We start from the raw sequence: 17,549 nt of genomic DNA on the forward strand, positions 1-17,549 counted from the left end.
AAACGTGCAGAGGCTGTTTTCTCAAATAGAGTACACAACAAATGTGCAGAGGCACAAGAATCCCATGAAGATCCCTGCCATGGCAGGGGGTGTTCACTGTCACTGTCCTGCCTTTCACATCTCAAGAACTGTACAGCCCATGCAATTCTGTGCTTGCCCTTCTTTTTCTTTTACTCAGGATGATCATCAGAAACAGAGACTTCAAATTATGATGTTTACAGAATCTTTTAGTTTAAATAATTTAATCCTTCATCGCTGTAGTTTCCATGGTTAGTGTTCTGTTCTCATTGTTGGGTTTTATCCTGTTTTTCATTTCATCTTGGAAGCAATAAAGCACAAGATAGTTTCAGGCTGGGTCACAGAGCAATCAAACTGAATGACAAGCAGTGTTGCCTACTTGAGAAGTGCAAAAGGTCTGCTTGGCTGCAATATGAAGCAATCTGCCTCTTGAATTTGTGATCATGGGAGTCTCATATTCTTCTAAACTCTGAGTGATCAGTCTTTTATGAGATTTGCTTAAAATCCTATCATTTGGAAAGAAAATTGCCATTTTGCATTCATATTTTTGTTCTTCATTGTTGACCACCTTGTATATTTTATGATCTGCTTATTACTATTACATAAAGGTAGAGGCTGGAAATATTAGTTGTGTCATTTGTTTTCTATTTTAATGAAAGCTGAGTCTTACAAGTTCCCTTACAGTGAGTAACATTATTCACATAGCTCCAAGGGACACAACTTTAAAAAAAAAGCCACTCTATATTACAAGAGTCATGATACCATTGTGTAAGTTACTAATTCTGGTATCCTGCAGTATTTGAAGAATGGAAAGAGAAATGAGTTAATGATTTTTAAAACTTTTTTGTTCCTTTGTCTTCACCAACGATTTAAATGCTTCTGGAATTGCTAGTACTGTTCCATATGGGTTTCCAGGCAACTATGGAAAAAGGATGCATATATTATACATTCTGCATTATGCATCAATTATTTAATCAAAAGTTCAAAAGGGCTTGATTTAGCATATTCCCTGCAGACAAATCCTTAGTCTGTAAGTGTTCGCTCAGAGCACAATATCCTGAAAATAGGTTCAGATTTTCTTTTCCTTTCAACTGTAAAAGTTTATTAATATGCTTGACAATCATAATAGCTGTTAGAGAGCTGGCATATAACCTGTATATTTGGCATGTTCATTGAGGGACTGCTGTTCAGCCTTTTCTTCAGTGTTAGCATGAAGTGTACTCTTGTTATATAAGAGGGTTGTGTTATCTCAGATGTCCCTGAGTATTTGCTCTTAAAGGCTGCCACTGCAAGTCTGTCTCATCCAAGACTGAGACAAGAACTATTAGTGGATATTTGGAATTAATTTTAATGTCAAAAGGAGTGAAACAAGGATATCTACCTTAAAACTCTTACATTTTCAGTTGCTTAGAGATTGATTTTTCAAACATACCCATGATTCCAAGTGGCTCCTGTTGAAAGCAGGAGTTGCAGAAGATTGTCAGCTAATATTATTTTGTCCTTTAAAGAGGAAAATGACTGATTTGGCTTTCTTTAAGTCAGAAGTTGACAGTCACGTGGCCTAGGTCACATCACAAGTATACCTACATGCTGCCCTCTGCTACACAGGTGGCACAGCTCTGCCTGAGTGCAGACAGCTTTTGTAATTGGATCATAGCTGAAAATCTCTTCTTTCTGACTTCCTGAACTCTGTGAAGACTGCCATTCACTGTGCTATTTCTGATGGCTTTCCTGATGAACCTGTAAGGTTGGGCAGTCTGTTCTGTTCCCCACTCATGTCTCTGAACATCTGCTTCTGGTAATAGGCATCACTCACCTTTGCCTGGCAGCCTTTGGCTTAGTTTCCCCAAGCCAGAAAGTTTTTGTATCCTATTTCACATTGGTCCTCTTAATAAATTCTTCAAACAAATGAAAATTTATTATTAATTATTATTATTATTACTATTATTACCTTGGTAATCTTGTAGACAGTCTAAAAATCACAAAATGGATGTAGAGATACTGTTTAGTGGAACAAACCAATACCTTGGTGATCACAGAATCACTGTATTTTCTGATTCTTTGTGTGAGAGCTTTTTCTTCTTTCACCCTCATGTTTTTTCCCTCAATCTGTAGCTGTGTTTTTAAGTCTCCTTCACTATTTCCCTGTCCCTTCTTCAGCTTCATGTCATCATCTGTGGCATTTGCTTTATCTCTGACTTCTCTGCAGCCCTTACTCCCTCGTCTGCTCTCTCTTTTCCTGTTATTCTCTTGGTTCCAAGAACCTTTTTTTGGGCAAACCCTCTCTTACACTTGAGCCTTTGCTCCCTTTCCTTGGGCTGTTCTGATCTGTCCTCTTTGGGTCTTTTGCTGGGTCTGCCCTGATGTCACATGAGCACCTCCATAATGTGTCAGAGTGCATTAAGCAGTGTGACTTAATGCCTGTCATGTATGGGTCATTCTCTCAGGTTTTTTTGTGTATGACATCCTGTTTATGTGACAAGGGGGGAAAGAAGTAACAAGTCATCTTTGGAGCAGTTATCAGTGAGTTTGGTGATTGTTCCTAAGGACCTTCACCTCGAAGGCCTGTGTCTCCATTCTGGACTCAAAGCAATTATTCTTGAGGAGCCAAACATGAGCTCAGTCCATACATACCTGTTTTCTGTAGAGACTAAGGGAAAGCTTTTATGTACTTGCAGATTCTTACAGGATAAGCTGGACTATTTTGTCCAATATGTGTGTTGTAGCACTGCATTCACAGAATCACAGAATTATTTAGGTTGGAAAACATCTCCAAGAACCTTTGACCCATCACCATCTTGTCAAGTAGACCAAAGCTCTTAGTATCACATCCAGGCATTTCTTGAACACGCCCAGGGATGGTGACTCCATCAGCTAACTCCTTGGGCAGCCTGATCCAATGCATAGCAACTCTTACAGTAAATAAATTGAAGGGTTTGTTTTGAACTCCTCATGTTTTTGAACTCCTTCTCCATTGCATCTGCCAAGTTGGGAATTTTGCTGAATTTTTACCCCATCTCTGGTTTTTAAGCCATCAGTCAGCTAAGGAGAACAAGTAGGTACTACACAGCTTTTCTCCACCTTAACCACAGAGAGTCTGCACCATCTCCCTGCCTAAACAGTGGTCTCCATCACAGCCTGACACAGAAAGTTTCATCTATCTCCAGCCATTCCTTATTCCTGTCTCCAGTAACTTTTACAAATAAGCCCACTGTGGAGCCAGCCACAGCCAGTGGTGAACGGTCTTAGCAATTATGGGATGAAGACAGCAAACAGTCCCCAGAAGGAAAATCAGAATGTGGGACCTGATGTCATTTTTTTATAATTCTCTCCTCCTGTAAATTCCCAATGAGTGTTTTTTTTGCAAGCTTATTTGTTTTCAGTCACATTAAAAGTTTGTGTAACTCTAGTAATATAGATCAACTTCATAACACCCAGAATATTTAGAAAGAAGCTATAACTTAGCCATTATATCATGTTTTACTGCATGTAGTTTTATTTTCATTAAGTCTTAGTGGAAGATTTCATACAGCAAGTATCTGGTATGCTAGGACAAATCATGAAAACAGAAGATGTTGGCTATAAAAATAATTTCCTGCTTTTATAAGTGTGAAGAGACTGCACAATATAATGTCCTCAGTGGGTATTGTTATTAATACAGTTCTGGGTCTCTATACAATGAGCATTCAGCTTCCTGACATTAATGTTTGTGATATACAATAGCTTTACAAGAGGCCTTTTTCCTTGTGCTGAATCAAGGCACTCCTAGTCTGAATTCAGACTGAGTTGTATCTGTGATATTATTTTTGGCTGCAGAGGTTTTCTAGCAGAGTGTTTGGCCCTTTAAGCAAGAAAAGTGTAGGCTAATTCCACAGAAGTTCTCTGTCTGCTCAGCCTTTTCTTTGGTCCATGTGGATGGATAGATGGATGTCTCCTTTCCTGACAGGGAGTAAATTGAAAGTAACTCTTTTGAACTCATTGGCATCACTATGGCGCAAAGGAAAGAATGAATCAGTCTCTCAGTGTGTATTGTTTGAAGAGGTTGAACTCAATTTCTGATAAATGAAGTTGACACTAGTATCATCCTGCATCTCTTGTAAAGGTCCTGATCTTCCCCACGTTTAATTTTCCACAGTTCATTCGTCTATATTTTGCCTTGAAACTCTTTTATTTTGTCTTGGATTTGCAGGATGTCTTTAAGGACTGTGTGTGTAAAATAAAGGATGACAGATAAGTGGCCATGTACATCGAGACTCTTACTCCATCTAGGGGCCCTGACAACATCATTAAAGAGCTTCTGTCACACACAGGGGGAAGGATAGATGTGCAAAACTTCACCTAAATCTCATTTATCTGCCATTTCACATTCTGCAGTCTTGTTGCCTTTCTCAGTGTGGCTGATTGTTGAGCTATGTTTGTATCAGCTGTAACTTTCTCCTTGTCCTAGTCCTTATTTCCTCAAGAGATGGAAAGTTTTAGAGCATGGTATTTTAAGGGGAGACACTGCAGTTGCCTTCTGGTTTGGGAGTCGTGGTTACTGAGGGAATGAATCAACTGGGGAAATGGAGCACCGACCCACTCTGGCAGAAGACACTGCTTTGAATGTGAGTAATGGCAGGAGAGAAAATCTGGAAAGATTGTGTGAACACAAAAACAGAGTTTAGTCAAATATTCTCGATAGTTTCTCTGTATAAGAGGCTACCTATTCAAATGAAATTGATACCCCAGAAATGGATATTCCAGATACCAGGATCCATCTTTCCCTCTTCCCAAGCTGATTGTAGCTCATATTCCAGAAGATTTTGGGGCAAATAAACTGTGTTGTTTTCAAATGTAATACATGATTTAATACCTAGAAAGCTGGAACCTATGACAGTAATTAATAACTTGATTACCAATTTTGGCAAAAGGTTAAATAAGATCAGTCTGAACTGTCCTTGTGACTTCAGGCATAAGATGCTTTTTCGCCAAAGTCCTGTGTGTCACATGAGTGTCCTGTTGCATAGCAGTGCTACCACTCTCCACAGCTGAAGCTGGTACTGGGATTTTGTCCCAGAAACCCTCTGGACTGAACCAAACTCTTCAGAAGAGGGAAGCATATTGTATTAGTCCTTAGTATGTCTCTTCTGCTCTGGGCATGAAAAATGCAGTTGTGGTATCAGACTGTTTACCCGAGCATTATGCTCAGCTTAAGAACTTCTCTAATTATTCTTAATAGATGAAAATATTATGGGTCAAATTCAGTCCACATTACATAAGAAAATATTTAAATTAATAGAATAAGGATCAGTGTAAGAATTTGCATATATGTAAAATATCACATCTTTTATATTCAAGAAAGTGGCTATTCATCTTTTATTAATATTCTGTACCTTGTTGCTGTTTATAGTCTGGCCAACCCTAAATGATTTTTTAAAATAATATTACAGAAAGCAAAGTAACAATGGATCACACTCTGAAAAACAGGATATATGCCAAGGAGGGCCTTTGTTTTCGAGCAGTTCTAAATGTATAATAGGTGCTCATTCTTTTTCATTGATCTTTGTGATATGACTGAACCTTGAAGGTTGATAATGTAATCTCAACTTGTTTTTTATAGCTATTAGGTAAGAAATTGTTGTAAAGAACTGTTAAATCACATTTTCCCTTATCATCATAAGCTACTTTTTTTTTAAAGGAAACAGCCGTTAATATGAGACTGGGGATAACACCCTGTATCCTTAAGCTGGTAAAATGAGAAATGAGAAAAACGCACTGCTTCAAAATTAATGGAAAACGTAAATAACCCAATTTGTTAACATTTGCATTCCCTCTATGGTTGCTTTTGGCTGGTAACAGTGCCAAGCAAGCTGTAGTCTGCCTGTGGCATGGGAAGTGTTTTGGGGGGGGATGGATGGAGCTGGCAGGGGTTTTGTCAGAGGGAAAAAGGAAACTCTTGAAGAAAGAAAGATGTGGTATAAGTCAGACTTGGCATTTGAAGAAGCATACTGCTGGAGATGATGTTATCACTGTAATAAGGGCATCCAACATGAAGACATTCTGCCTTTTCCACCGCACGGCTCTGGCACTGTTTGCCCGCGCAGGACACGCACTCAGCCGCATCTCCGCGCACGCCGTCCCGATCCCACTAAACACAGAGACAAGGCCATTTGAGGGATACAGCGGCGGCCATGCACCGCCTCTGATCCGCGCTATCTCGCCTGACACTGTGCCAGGAGAGGGTTAAAATGCTGGAGCCGGCGTGCTGCGTTTAAAAGCCACCCAGGAGTGCCATCCTGTGGCGGGCCCCGCCAGGAGCGTGTGCGGTGTCCGGCCGGCGGCGCGGGGCTCGGCTGCGTTCCTGCCTTCCTGCGCTCCGTCTGCGCCTGCCTCCGCACTGGGCCTTCCTCCCACGGCGTTCAGGCGTTCCTGAATCTCCAGGAGGGCTCACTCGTGGCTTCTGCTTCTCCTCTGGTCTCGGGATCACTAGCTGGTCAGAGTGACCCTGAGATTTGTTAGCAAGTCTCTTTTCCCAGCCCAGCGGTTGAAGAAGGGGTCAGAGCTCTTCAGTTCTTGGTCTCAAGGTTGTTTATTGTTTCTTATCTATAAAATTCTTTCTCTTGGCTTGCTGAGGTCCGCTCAGCAGGGCAGTCAGAGGCACTCTGCTTGCCCCTGGGGACGTGTTATTTTTTTATACTAAAAACTACACGCACAATATTTACAATTACTATCTAATACTTATCACCTATGTTAGACAGTGAGCTTCTGCTCTAAATCAATCTAAAAATGCCAACATCACAGCAGAAGATGGAGACTAAGAAGAAGAAGAAGGAGAAAGGCTGGACACACCTAGATTCCTCCATCTTGCCTTCTTATTCTAAAAACTTTCAAAAATCTATTTTTCACTTCATGACAAACTAATTATTATTTTACTTATACTTTCATGGGTTGCAGATCTTCATATAAGGTTGGTAATTTGCTCTATGGGTCATAATTAAAACTACAGGCATCTTGGGCTCTGTGTTAGGGTCTCTGAGCTTCTTGGCAGGGGTCTTGGCAATCTAGGACAGCTGGAGGGATGTGTCTTGAATTCTGATGCTCTGGAAACATTTTTTGAAAGTCTCTGTGATTCATTGCTGTATTCACTGTCAGGTTCACCAGATCTATATTTTACAAACTGACCTGACAACTCAAATGTAAGGCAAGCTGACCTTTTTGAAGAGAAATGAGAAAGATGTTGTGTATTGTACATACCTGTTGACCAAGTCTCATTATCTCATGAGTTCTTTGGCTATTTGAAAGCTGACACTTGCAAAGCCCTTCTGTAGGAACTAATAAGTCAGACTGAAGCCTGATCACACAGTGCCTCAAATAAAGCCTTTCTCATTAGAGTAGTTCTGAAGTGGGATCACAAAAGTAATAGAGACACACAGTCTAGAAATACCATTGTCTTCAGGTGATTAGAAAGTTTCTGACTAAAGAATACATGTAGCAATAGGTCTGCTATTTGCACATTGGTCTTAAATTCATGAATACATTTAACTCTTAAAATAAGAAAATTATATGTAATCAATGAACTTAGGCATTGTTGACTTCTTAGCAACAGGACAGAGTTTTAATTATTTCCTAGTTGTCAAAATACTAAGAAGCTTAAAGTTATATTCTTTATTATTTCATTTTATATATGTCATACTTCATTCACCATTTCAAAGAAATGGTTTCAAAGCACGTTTTAAAAAAAGGAAACACTTTGCCAGCATCTGGGTGACAAGTAGATGACAACAGTTTCTCAGCCCAGTGCTCAAGGTAGATCACCCGCTGTTCCCTTTTGCAGAATTGACTGTCATTAGTGCTGCTCCTTGGAGAGACTGATGGCTTTTGCCACCCACAGAGAGCTCCTCAGTCTTAGGTTAAACAGAGGTAAGACAAGATGGTCAGGAGCTGACAGCAGGGGAAGAAGGAACTTCTGTTGTAAATTAAATTACTGTATAAAAGAAAAATTTTACTGGTGATCCTTACACACTCATACGCCTTGGTGGATTTGTCAGGTACTATATAAAAAGTGAAAAGACCACATTTCAGTGTATTGTTAGCCTATTGATTACTCCTCATTATTAACACTTGATCAAAGTTCTGTAGTGATCAGAATCCCAGGAGGTTTTAGGGATTTAACTTGTTTTACCTTCTGGGCACAGCAGAGGTAGAGTATAATAGGATGGCAATCCAAATATGCAGACAGGGGAACCTTTAAAACTTCCCCTAAATTTTCAGTGCCTCCATTGTACACATTGTGTCCTGCAGATTTCCAAACAAGCAGCAGCCAGGTTTGGCACCCACTCAGGAATGTCTTCTGTGCATGCAGCATGCAGCTGGCTGGCATATGCACAGACAAGCCAGCTCCTGAAGGCTGGGACATTACTTGTCCCATGTGGCATCACTGGGACAGGTGATCTGTGTGAATCCAGAGAGTCCAAATGCAGCTGACTCACTTCATGTGCACACTGCTTCAGGAAAAAGCTGCTTCTGTTGGCTGTTCTTTAGTTCCTAACCTGGGCATTCCTCACCACTGGGATGGGCAGGTAGAAGTGGATAGTCTTATTCCAGCTTCCTGCTGAGCCAGTGCATACCACACACAGTGGTATGTGCAGTCTCACAGCACAGGCAGAAAGGTGAGGAGGAGGAGGAGGAGGAGGAGGAGGAATGCATGCAGCTGACAGGGGATTAAATGGAACCATGGCCTCCCTCTGAAATCCCTCAGTATTCAGGGGAAAGCTAAAGGGAATACCTGAGTACACACGGTGCTGTGAAGACCTGCAGCACACCTCACACAAAACCTCTTGAGGATGTGGAGGACTCTTTCTCAAACATTCAAGAGGCCTCAGGGTAGGTTCTGTGGTTTTTTATTTACCACATGTGTTAGAGAAGGCCCTTGAAGCACAGCTTACTTAAGTAATGATTTTAGAGAGAAGTCAGTGAGGCAGCACTGACTCCTTTCCAATGAGAGTTACTGTAGTTTTGCAGTATAGGTTCATGATCACAGAATCAATGAAGTTGGTAGAGACTTCTGGAGAGAGCAGGGTCAGCTGCAGCAGATTGCTCAGGGTTTTGTCCTGTTCAGGTTTGATTATTTTCAAGGATGTAATCCACAGTCTTTGTGGGCAATATCACACAGTTCTAAAATCCTCACAGGGAAAATATTTTTCTTACGTTTAAATGCTTTCCTGTATTTTAATTTGTGCCTGTTTCCCTCAGTCCTTTCACCGTCCTTTCCCTGAAAAGAATGTGGCTCCATGTTCTCTACTCCCTTGCATTGGATCATAGAATCATAAAATGTCTTGCCTTGAAAGGGACCTTAAAGATCATCTAATTCTAACCCCCTTCCATGGGCAGAGATGCCTTCCTCTAGACCAGGTTGCTCAAATCCCCATCCATGGGGATGACCCATCCCCATCCTGGCCTTGAACACTTCCAGGGATGGGTCATCCACAGCTTCTCTGGGCAGCCTGTTCCAGTGCTTCACCAACCTTACAGTGAGGAGTTTCTTCCTAATATCAGATATCTGGGCCATGAGCAGTCTGGGTGTGCCAGACTGGGTAGAGTGACAGTTGTCACCAGATGTACCTGCCAAAGAGTACCTCATTTTAGCCCTGAGCAGAAGCAACACCCTGGTACATTTTCTTTTTCATGTAATTTGGTGTCCAGTGTAAAAAACTGCAAGCCTTCATTGCTGGCACTTGGATCTGCGTAGCAGTGGGATGTGCAGGTAAAGCTTTCAGTGATCACACTACAGCTGAGTGATTTGAGGGGCAGTTTGGCCACCAGCAGATGTGGTTTAGAGGAAAAATATGCCTCAGTCAGTCCTCTGTTACCTGCTTGGCAGCAGGAGAGAGGGATCCAAACAGAACATGTGAATAACTTCCCAGGCCTTCTTAGCAATGACAATGACAAATGGCCCCAATACCCTAATTTGTGATGGGTTCATGGATTCTAATGAAAGAAAAAGAAGAATCATCTAGCATATTTTATAGTATTCTTAGGATTGCTAGACAAGGAAGCATAAATCTTTCCCTTTTAATGAAATCCACCTGAAATACCTGACATACAGTCAAGTGCCATTGATTTCAAATGACAGTACAAGTATGCTTAAACTCAAGCATCTGTGTAAGAGCTTTGCTGGACTAAAATTTTCATGAAATGTGTAGTAAAATTTTGGAAATAATTTAAACCAATATTTTGTTTAAAATTTCTTCTTATATTCACCAACAAAGGAAAATATATCAAGGAGAATTTTTGGTCCTAACTATCACTTGGACATGTTTCACTTATATTTACTTAGACCTATTATATGTTAAATAAATTTGAATTGATTGTTAAAGACCTGATTTAGTCACTTCCTGTATTTGGTTAAATGTAATCTCCTCTTCCATGTTCATTTGTTCATTTAGTAATAAATGGAGAGATAACTTTGTAAAGTTCATCATTAGAGTGTAATACAAAAAAATTAAATAGGGCAGATGAGGATTTTTGTATAAGTAGATCCATTTAATGGTAGGAAAGCTTAAGTACACAGACTATTTTTAAATTTTTATTTTTTTTTACTACTTAGAAGATAAACTTTGCTACAGTTTTTTCTTTTTTGTATTTGCTTAGGGCAACATCATTTCTTGACAGCTGATGTTTGAAGTAATCTGCCTCCTTTGAGATTAGTGATATATCCAAGATTATCTATATTTCAGAGCTTTTCCATAATTATAAATTGCATGATAGAGAGAAAAATTCATTTTTCACTGCATAAGTAAATATTAATTTCTTTGCTTTGAGTTGAAAAAAAGGAATGTAGTCCATCTCTTCTCTCTCATTTTGCCTATTAAGATACTTTATCTACAAAACAGAAAATTACTTATTGCAAGTAAATTAAAGTTACTAGTTACAAAAAATTGAAAGTACATTGGTTTTTTGAGGATGAAGAATGAAGAGCCTAGAAAATGCCTGAAGGAAAGAGGGAGGCTCAAGATCAGTAAAACTGACATATGTGTGTATACTAAGCAACCTAAGATTGCTAAATTGTGTTTTCTCTGAATGTATCCAGGGTACAGCTCTTACACAAATTGACCTATTGGCAGTGTTGTAGGTGATGGAATTCTTCACTGTAATTGCACTGTAATTGCACTACTAATTCTTCACTACTAATTGCTCACTTTCATTACAAAAGTAGTAAAATGTTAAAGGAAAAGGTATTCTGAACACAGGTAAAGGCACAAGAGCAGGATGTAAAACTTGAAGGCATCTGAAAACCTTTTCATGTGAGTAAAATACAAAACTCCTTTCAAACTGAGCCAGCCATCTTCATCCCCCTTGCATCCTGCAGGGAGAGACTGATCAGTTCTGTCTCAGTGCACTGGCAACAGGCACTCTCCAAATGTTGCTTTAACAGCTGAAGAAGTCCATTGAAGGAAATAACATTTGCTATTTGGAGTGTATTTTCATGCATTGATCTCAATTCTCTGCAGTTCAGTCCAGGTCTCCTCGAAGAGTGGATTTTTTGGTAATGATTGCTGTGGAGTGAATGGCAGCCATCTGTAGTGCTCCTCATCTGTGTCGTCCCACTTCTGTCCGGACACTGAACTTTATTTACATTCACTCATCACTGTCTGTTACTGAGCATGCTCAAATGTGAAACCTTCTATGATGCTGTTCAAAAATTACATAAAAAGCTAAATTAGCAGGCAGTGTTCGCCATAGAAGATGCAATAACGCAGAGCTTTAGCTTAGCTGTGACTTCAAAGATCACTTAACAGAAAATCTAAAGGGAAACACAGTTTAGCAATTGCTTGTGGAGATGATCTACATTTTTTTCAGACATCAGGCAAATGAGTGAGATCTACACCTGGGTAGCTGTGTTGTTTACAGAGTGTGAGGCCTTTCTGAAGGGTCCATGAATGTTGGCTCGGCTTCATGATTTTTGATAACCTTATACCACACAGGCACTAGATACAAGAAGCTTTTACTCCTACTGCATAGTGATCATCTGCTGGCACTGAAAGAACAACTGACAGATTTCTCTAGTTTTCCAAATCTGTTTCCAAAGGGGCATCTTTCACATGCTGAGGCATAATTCGCTTTTCAGTGGGAAATGTGGGCAAGGCAACAAAAGCAGTAACAGTAATTAGAAGTTAAAAACAAACTTTTGGAGATTTAGTCTGTTGAAGGAATTCAAGGCAGATTTTAGGAGAGAGAAAGCTCTCCTGCATTTATATGCTGCTTTGTTACTCTGCAAACTCTTCTTGTAAGCATCATGTAGCATGTAGAAATCAGATTTGGGGTTTATTGCAGTACGTGTTGTGCAAACAAAGGAGATATGCCTTCTTCAGTGAGATTAAAACAGTCTCAGGGATGGATAAATAAATAGATGAGCATAACAGGTATTATGGAAAATGGGTAGAAGAGAAGATGAGGAATGTAAGCTTATGCAAAGTTTGCAAGGTTGACATTCTGTTACTACATTGAACAGAATACAGATATACCACATTAGCCATAGGCATCAATTTCTATTAGTACAAATGAGTGGAGCTTGCAGAGTCCTGTGTTTTACTTCCCTTTTGCCAATACTGGCTGTTTGACTTGGCAGCATGATAGAATATGTAAAAGTTTGCTTACTGTATGAGTAACCTTAAAAAATAATAGAATTCATGGTGATCAGTAGGGCACTACACCTGAATGTAATCTGCACAAGGTCAAGCTATGGAATGTAAAAGGTAATGACTATGACAGGATCTGGTAGCTGTTCATACAGATTGAAGTATTTATTATTCATATTTTATATAAAACCTGAATTATTCTAGGTCATGTAATAGTCAGAATAGAAAAGACATCTTTTCTTAATGTTTGAGGAGGAAGGTGTGGGATTCAACTCAGTTAACTTCACCAGCTCTGAGGTTACGTGTCTCATGCAAACATGGTGCTTTAGGCTTTGTCTGGAGTCAGTGAAGAAATATGGGCAGATTCAAAGCACTGCTCATCCCACCTGTCTCCCAACAGATGCTTTAAGGTGCTTTTTTCTTTCACTGACATGAGAGGGAGCCCTGGTCACCAGTCAGCAGTAGACACTCAGTTTTTTACATTTAATTTAGCTGCATGATTCTTGTCCATAACAACTGACTTGAGTAAAGGTCAGAGACTTCAGTCATCTGTACAGCAGCCTAATAAAATGTCCTTGTGATTCTGAGCTAGACATTTGAGCAGGTATTTTCAAAATCAGTAGTTCTTGTTAAATGTCTGGCTCATGTCCATCTTCCATCTCCTCCTCCAGGAAATACTGCTTTCCAGCCTTTTAGATATATATACAATTAATTAATAAAATGCAAAATAAAATAGTGCAGTATGATTGTTGTTTATTCAGCTTCAAGTGGAACCAAAGTGTTTCTGGAGAAAAGAAGAAAAGCCCGAGTAAAATTATTTATAGCACAAATACACAGCAGTTTCTTGAGACTAATATTTCATAGTGGGTAGGGAACACTTACAGCTGTGTAATTTCCAATAAGTCATTTTCTTAGTCTTGTGCCCTACCTTTCTGGCATACCAATGAACATCAGGAGAGCTTATGAGCCTTTCAGGTTGGAGTTAACAATAAAACGAGTCATATTCCCTCAGATGTGTTTAGTATACTGATGTTATTAGTCCCACTTCTGCTAGCCTCTGGACATTTTCTATCCCAAGACTATCATCAAAACTAACTCTGGATATGACTATGTTATGAGAAATATAATATCAGTAGGAAAACAAAACAACAAAAAACCCCACATTAAAATCTGACAGCCACACAGTATCTGTACTAGATCATGTGAAGAATAAAGACACCAACCCCCATTTCAGCCTTATTCATAGTGCCAGCTTTTTTCCTCCCTATTCAAGAATTTTCCACAACTAGGCTACAGCAATTAAAGTTTAATTACAACATGAAATTCTCACTGTTAGGGAGTCTGGGTATGTGGTTCTTCCTCCCTGGATAACCTTCTATCGAGGTTGGGGAACCCATCTCAGTTTCCAATGACCGCACAAGTGTTCATGTATGGTCAAAACTGTTCCTGCACAGGCTGCTTGAAAGGTACCCCAGCAGTTCTGATGACATGATTTGTTACCCTTCAAATTGCCTTTTTCCACTTTCATGTTTTTTCTGCTACCACACTCATGCACTCTGAGATAAACAGCCTGTCCCTGTTTATTCTTTTCCCACCAGCTCTAATGTTGCTGATTTTACATCCTTATTCAGTGTTTACAATAAAGTTGTCCTAGTAATTTCTGCCTTGGTCTGTAGTGCCGGTACTCCTGTTTTTTCCTGTTTCTTGGATTGCTCTCTTGGTCGTGTAGCCTCAAGTCAAGGTTAGCATCTGCATATGTCATTACTCTTTCTTTTGCAATTTGTTATGCCTGGTAACTTCTCACATTGTTATCTTTCTGTAGTTCATGTTTGATGATTTGCATACATAACCAGGAACCAACTTGGCAAAACTGCTGGTGGAAGCACCTTCTTCATCTGCTTGGTCTGAATGACCAGAGACAGCCCCCATGGCCAGTGACAGCCTGCATGGCTATGGACCTTGAGGGAAACAATCCTACTTCACTTTTTGCTTTCTGCCTGTCCTTCCCTCTTCTACCACCACAAAATACATTCACATGGTCCAGCCTGTTCCTGCATCTTCTGGCATGTTGCTCTGTATTTCTGGTACTTTGCTTGGCTGCCTTATGTGGTGGAATGCTCATTAACCCCTCTCTCCTGGACCAGACAATGGCCTGTTTTCTGATGACTTCCTCCATCCTCTGGCCTCTGAGCCATGTGGAGAAGCTGCCCAGAAAGGATCAGTTATTACGTGCCAGCTGTCTTCCTGGAGATCATTCATCTTCCATTTATCCAGATTACCTCTGTGACAGTGAAAACTGATTGAGTAGGAATGGGAATGACTGCATTAAAAGGACCTGAGACTTATGCCAGACTTTTTATGGGGAAGTTGCTCTTCCACCAGCCAGAAAACAAACAGAAGAGTTCAGAGGTTGTGTACTCCACCCACCCAGCTGTAGTGGGTTGACTCTGGTTTTATGCCAGACACCCACCAAAGCATCTACATCACTCCCTCTGCAGCTGGTCAAGGGGGAGAAAATATAACAAAGGGTTGAGATGAGGACAGAGAGAGATCACCCACCAAATGACATCACAGGCAAAACAGATTCTAATTAGAGATACAAATTGAATTTATTACTAACAAAATCAGAGCAGGATAATGAGAAGTAAAATAAGACCTTAAAAATATCTTTCCCCCACCCTTCCTCCTTCACAAGTTCTACCTCCTCCACCTCAGTGGCACAGGCAGACAGAGAAGGGGGATTATTAGAGTTCATTAGAGGTTGATTCTACTGCTGCTCAGGGAGAGGAATCCTTCCCCTGCTCCAACCTAGGGTTCCTCCCACAGGAGACAGTTCTCCATGAACTTCTCCATCCTGTGGACAACATTGCTCCACAAACTGCTGCACTGGGTCACTCTTTCAGGGTATGCACTCCTTCAAGGACAGGCTGCTCCAGCGTGCAGAGTCACAAGTCCTGAGGACACTGCTCCATTGTGGGTTCCTCTCTCCATAGGTTTGCAGATCCCTGCCCGGACCCCTCTCCAGCATAGGACTCCCACAGACTCACAGCTTCCTCTCAGGCACCCACCTGCTCTGGTGGATGCTCCTCCATGGGCTGCAGGTGGATCTCTGCATCCCCCTGGATGTCCATGGGCTGCAGGGGCACAGCTGCATCACTGGGGTCTTCACCATGGGCTGCAGGGGAATCTCAGCTCTGGTGCCTGGAGCACCTCCTCCCTCGTCTTCTCCACTGACCTTGACGTCTGCAGAGTTGTTGTTCTCACATATTCTCACCCTGCTATTCTTTGGCATTAATTACAACTGTGAAAAACCCTTTTTTTAATTCTTCCTACATATGCTATCCCAGAGGCATGACCACTATTTCTGGATGGCGCAGACTTGGACAGCAGTGGGTCCATTCTGGAGCTGGCTGACACTGGCTCTGCCAAACATGGAGAAACTTCTGGCAGCTTCTCACAGAAGCCACCTCTGTAGCCCCCTGCAACTAAAACCTGGCCGTGCAAACATCAGCTTAATTCACAGTAACATTTTGAAGACAACCTGCCAGCATACAAGTTTGCCTGTAGAAGTTTTCTTTTAATACAAAGATAAAATAAATACTTTGGTGTAACAATGGAATTGTATCTTGTAGGTTTTCACAGTTACTTGCTAGGGAACAGCAAGTGCAAAAGTGTCGTGTCTAGTCTGTAAAGTGATTGCTGCTACTGTTACCACTCATCTGTATCAAATATCTTCCTCTTTGGGCTTACACATGTGCTAGCAGGGTGTTGGAGGCTATTTATTCCTGAGGCAAAAGAAGGGAAACCCAATCATAGGGCAAAAATCTAGACTAAGTAAAATGACTGTATCTCATTTCATCATCCATCTACTATCAGCTTACATTTCCCTGCCATCAGACCCTCATGTCACATTGCAGTCTGAGACAGCACCTGCAAACCAATCAAATAAAAATATAATGAGGAGGATTATAATTAAGTTTCTCTATCTACAAAAGCATGGATCTCCTTCCACATACAGGTGGCTTTTGATACATCATAAGACATATCACCATGCTGTGTAATGAGAACTGTGCAGTAGTTTGTCTGGTGAAAAAAAGAGAATTTGCCCCCTGAGCCTCCTGATTTGTTTTTTATTGACACTTTAGTAGGACAGTAGGTAATATTAAGATAGACGGATGAACCTTTGAGTCCAGGTTTGAACTAAATCCAGTTTTTAAATTACTGTAGGGGTTTCTTTATTTTTGGCGCAGTGCACCTCTTCTGGAAATGGCAATCCACAGCAAGCCAATCGTACTGCCACAATAACAGTGCTCTGCAAACAAGATTTCTGTTTGGGTGCAATGTGAAGGGTGAGCAGAGATTGTCCTTTAAGCTGTCCTTGTAGGTAAAAACAGGCCTCATCAAATTCATCTTAGACCAGGATTTCATCAAAGAGAGAGATTTAACAAATCATTTGGCAAATATATTTAGAAGACATAAAATATGACTTTCGGATCACTTCATTATGTGTTATTTGTTTAAATGTACCCTGACTCAATTACAATTCTGTTTCTGTAAAATATTTTGCTTTCCATACAAATTGCTGAAAAGAATTTTCAAAATATCAGTATGTGATAAGCACTTAGTATTCGTAGGATCTTCTGAAAAGCCCATCTGCTATGCAAATTAATATCTAAGAGTAATTTCTGAATGGGGATTCATAAAGGCATGGTTCAGAAAAACAATTAGCATATGTTTACCTTACAGTGATTTCTGTGAAATACAGACTTTTATTTGAATTCTTTGTACAATGAAGAATGATTTCCCAAGCTGAGGTGGTATTCATTACAACTAGTAATATCAGTATATTGTTTGCTTATTAACAGTTTTGAATTTTATTTTTTTATTTATATTTCTCCACCAGATTCAATATAC

At 40.3% G+C, this 17,549-nt stretch overlaps 1 protein-coding gene across 18 annotated transcripts in view; it reads left to right on the forward strand.

The window, feature by feature from the left end:
* DTNA (dystrobrevin alpha) overlaps positions 1-17,549 on the forward strand; it is a 224,385-nt gene that overhangs the window by 138,239 nt on the left and 68,597 nt on the right. The gene's annotated exons all lie outside the window — the stretch shown is intronic.

Source organism: Agelaius phoeniceus, chromosome 1 (assembly GCF_051311805.1).
Source record: "Agelaius phoeniceus isolate bAgePho1 chromosome 1, bAgePho1.hap1, whole genome shotgun sequence".
In the NCBI taxonomy this organism is placed as follows: domain Eukaryota; kingdom Metazoa; phylum Chordata; class Aves; order Passeriformes; family Icteridae; genus Agelaius; species Agelaius phoeniceus.